Below are 4,746 nucleotides of genomic sequence, written 5' to 3' on the forward strand. Positions count from 1 at the left end.
GAAGTAGCAAGCCCTTCAAACTGTGCCTTGTATGCTGAAGAGGCGGAGTACATACCATCTTTAGTGAACTTCCATACAATTGAATCCTCCATCCCCTCTTCAAGGGTGACAGAATTCAGCTTTCCCCAAAGATTTGCAAACTCTTGGACGTGACCAAGGGAAAGGCCATTGGAAATGTCTATGTTAGAGATCCACAGACTGTTGTGTAGAGCTTGCTGGACGGAACAATTTTTCTTTCAAGAGAGGTCAAAGATGCGAGGCGCGATGTCACGAGGTCTCAAGCCCTGTAGCCAAGAGGAGTTCCAAAATTTTGCCGTTCGTCCGTTGCCCACCGTGACGCGCGTGGCAGCCGCAAAAAACGCCCGGTCATCATCTGTGCACGGCGTGCCCATACCGATCCATGGTTTTGTGGGATCCTTCCACTCCAACCAAAGCCACCTAAGCCGAAGAGCCTTAGCAAATTTGGCCAAATTTAACACGCCCAGGCCACCATTCTTCTTCGGCTTGCAAACAAGGTCCCAGTTTATTTTGCATTTTCCACCGGAAACAGTATCTGTGCCCGCCCAAAGATAGGCGCGCCGTAGACTATCAATTTTCTTCAGAACCTCGACCGGGATGTCGAGAGGCGTCAGGTGATATATGGCAATAGCGGTGAGGACGACCTTAACAAGAACGGCCCGACCCGCAGTGGCGACATGTCTGCTTTGCCAATGGGGGAGCTTGCAAGCCACCTTATCCTCGAGGTGTTGAAATTGAATCCGCTTAAGACGCCTAACGGACAACGGCAGCCCAAGGTATCTCATCGGGAACGAGGTGCGAACAACCGGGAAAGCTTGAAGAATATCATCAAGATCAACATCGCCACAACGAATAGGGGCCACAAGGCTTTTGGTGCAGTTAGTGACGAGGCCGGTGACTTCCCCAAAGGAGGCCAGGGTGGCTGCAAGGAATTGAACGTCTTCCTTGATAGGCTTGACAAAAATGGCCGCGTCGTCGGCATATAGCGATGCACGGATGGTCGTGGCTCTTCCACAAAGCGGCTGGAGGTGTCCCTGAGCAGTGGCCTTGTTTAGAAGGTTGTGTAGAGGGTCAATCACCAGGACGAACAAAAGGGGAGACAGGGGGTCTCCCTGTCGCAGCCCACAACCATGCTTCAGCGGGTCACCCATCACTCCATTGATCAAGACCCTCGATGTAGCCGTGGAAAGGAGGGCTGAAAACCACTCTCGAAATCTGCTTGGGAAGCCGAGGTGTCGTAGGAGATCAAAGCGGAAATCCCATCGAACCGAATCAAAAGCTTTCTTGATGTCGAGCTTGAAGAGCAAAGTTGGGGTTTTGCGGCGGTGAAGCTTCCTTGCCAAGTTTCTGACATACATGAAATTATCATGGATACTTCTCTTCTTTATAAAAGCGCTTTGGGCATTTGAGACAAGGCTTTGCATGTGCGAGGCAAGGCGTGTGGCCATCATCTTAGCGATAATCTTAGCAATGGCATGGATGAGACTAATGGGCCGGAAATCGGAGATGCACTCTGCACCATCTTTCTTAGGGATGAGGGCGATGTTCGCCGAGTTGAGCCAATGGAGGTTGGCGGTGTGCAAGTTGGAGAAGTGGTTAACCGCGACCATAATGTCCCCCTTGATGATCTCCCAACAGTCCTTGAAGAAGGCACCGGTGAAGCCATCCGGCCCCGGGGCTTTGTCACTTGGGAGATCCCAGATTGCCCTCTTAACCTCTTCCTCTGTGAAGGCAGCCCCAAGATCCGAAAGGTCACATGCAGGGACCAGAATATTACTCCAATTAATGTCAATGCTGCGAGGTGGGCCCCTCTTTGTTACCTCCAGGAAGTGGTTTTGGATGATGGACTTCTTGTGATCATGATCAGTGACCCATCCACTATTGTGCTTGAGGCGGTGAATGAAATTCTTTCTTCTTCTACGATTGACACGTAGATGAAAAAAACGGGTGTTGGCATCTCCAACTTTGAGGTTGGTGATTCTCGAACATTGCCTTTTCCAGGCACGCTCAAGCACAGATAGACTAATCACCTTGCGCTTGAGCCTCCTACGAAGATCTCGCTCATCAGCACTGAGAGGCCGGGAGTCTCGGGCCTCGTCCAAACGGAGAATTACCTCTAGGGCCATGTGGACTTGCACCTTCGAGTGTGCAAAAATCGTCTTGCTCCATTTTTTAAGCGCTTGGCTCGTATTTTTCATTTTGTGAAAGAGGATGTGGTAGGGGTCCACATGGTTCACCTGTCTACCCCAAGCTCCTTGGACAATATCTTGGAACCCAGGCATTTTAGTCCAAAAGTTTTCAAAGCGGAAGCACTTGTTTCTCGGCGGCCCTTTATCATTGGCAAGGAGAAGAGGGCAATGGTCAAAGAGCGAAGATGAAAGAGCATGCAGAAGATGTGTGCCAAATTCGACGTCCCATTCCTCATTGCAGAAGAAAGAGTCGAGCTTGCTCATTGTTGGATCATTTCGCTCGTTGCTCCAAGTAAATTTCCGGTTTTGCAGGTATATCTCTTTAAGCTCACACGCATTGAGGGCGTTGCGGAAACGGACAATTCGACTCCGATCAACATTTGCACGGTTTTTGTCTCTAGCTCTATATATTTGGTTAAAGTCACCGGTGACCAACCGTCTCCAGTGGGGGGCTTCTCCTGGGCCAGCTCCTGGAAGAAGGCGTCTTTGAGGTTGCTTCGAGTCGGGCCGTAGACAGATGTTAGCTTGAATGAAGTGCCTGATGAAGCAATGGTGACTTTGGCAGAGAGGAAAAATGCACCGAAGGACACATTCTGGACGGAGACAAAGTTCTCATCCCAGAGAAGCAGAATGCCGCCGCGGGTGCCCAATGCCGGACGATGAGCAAAGTTCTTCAATCTGTGCCCTCCCAGGTGGGAAGCAGTGAAAGGGTCGACCTGCTCGAGCTTGGTTTCTTGAAAACAAATGATAAGACAGGGAGTGGCATTGACGGTCTCGTAGATGGCAGCGCGACGATCAGGACAATTTAAGCCTCGGACATTCCAACTAAGAACACTCAAGTTTTGATCTAACATTGATGAACTCGGATTACATCGGAGGAGCAGACCCAAACATGATCAGCACTAGGCGTATCGCACAACAATCCAAAATGGAACAAAGCACAGCTCAACAGCCAGCAACAGATGCAACACACATCTAAGGGCACCTCGCCAGGGCAACAGCTAGCCGCAACCCTCAAGACCAGCAGCAAGCAGGTGTACAACATGTATTTCAGGGTTGTAGCTAACATGGAGAAGGGGCAACATCAACTGGGACTTGCACCAGTCCGATCATGCCGACACGCCGGCAATCTCCTCGGCTGTTGCCTGCAGTTCAGGGCCAGCCTCGCCTCCATGTTCCAACAGAGCATCTTCAACAGCCGTAGCAAGGTCACAATCAAGGTTGAACAGAGCCTAAGGGCTGAAACAGCTATGTCCGGTAGCCTTCCCTGAAACATCTCAACGAACTTGCCAATGGCGTCTTCCGTGAGTTGTTGTCCTTCATCTATGATTCCCATGCGCTGGCACAACAACCTCTCGGCCATCTGCGCCACAGGCATTTTTCTGTTCTTTGCTTGAAGGCGTGGGCTGCACCTGGTCGTGTTGAAGCCAACCACACCCGCAAGTGTCTTCCTCCTGTTTGCGGGCCGGCGCGATGGAGTGGAGCTTGGCACAGGGAGCAACGGTGGCTGACGAGCAACAAAGAGTGGGGATCTTGGTTGCAGCGTGGCCGGGCTTCCCGGAGGGGTGGACATGGGGATGTGGACAGGGGTGTCCGGTTCCGGCTCCGTGTAAGGCGACATGGCCACCGTGGGCGAAGCAGCGGCGACCTCTGGTGTTGCGTTCGGCGGGCTCCGACGCGCCTCCGATTGCGTCCCACTATCATCCAGCGAGAAGGACGGCTGAATCCTGGCGTCTTGGCAGGTACTGGTTTCGCAGAGCCAGCCCATGGCAGAGTTGGTAGTCTCGATCTCGATGATGTCCTGAGCGGTGGTGCGCAGCGATGGCGGTGGCGAAGCCATGGCAGAGCTAGAAGTCTTGATCTCGATGATGTCTCGAGAGGTGGTGCGCGGCGATGTCGAAGATGAGCGTCCGTGAGAAACCAGGGTGACAGTAGCAACAGAGTCTCGGCATGACGCGTCAGGCGAGCGGTTGTGCGTTCTGATCCATGCTCTTCGGCCTAAAGCAGGGATAGGGCCGGGCATGCCGTCGGCCAACCCCCTAGTGGCTGCCTGCGAGCAGGGAATTGGTCTAGCAGGGCGCACGCATGTTGCAGAAGAACTAGGCGGCCGTTGCACGGCGGCCGCAGGCGACGCACGCGTAGGAGGAGGCGGTGGTGGCGTCTTCAAGCGGTTGAAGCAGGATCTTGCGCGGTGGCCGAACTAACGACAACGAAGACACTTGAAGGGGTTGCGGCAGCTAGATTTGCAATGGTCTCTGTCCAGGCATCGATGGCAAATCCGGTCTCGGAACTTCACAAAGTCTGCACGTCCAGAAGGGGAGAGAGAAGCAGGGGCGCTCCGACGGCTTCATCTTGAATGCCAGTAGCTGCGGGATTGGGCCCTCCACCAGTACTTCGGCCGCACTGGCAACCATCCCTCCTCGGTGCTGGCCACGGGCGGAGAGGGAGGCGTGGGGAGCTCGGGGTTTGAGGGGGAGCGTGGCCGGGAATTGAAGGTCCGGCTGGACGCCGATTTGATGCAGGGGCGATGGGCGCCATG

Source organism: Triticum dicoccoides, chromosome 5B (assembly GCF_002162155.2).
Source record: "Triticum dicoccoides isolate Atlit2015 ecotype Zavitan chromosome 5B, WEW_v2.0, whole genome shotgun sequence".
Lineage (NCBI taxonomy): Eukaryota > Viridiplantae > Streptophyta > Magnoliopsida > Poales > Poaceae > Triticum > Triticum dicoccoides.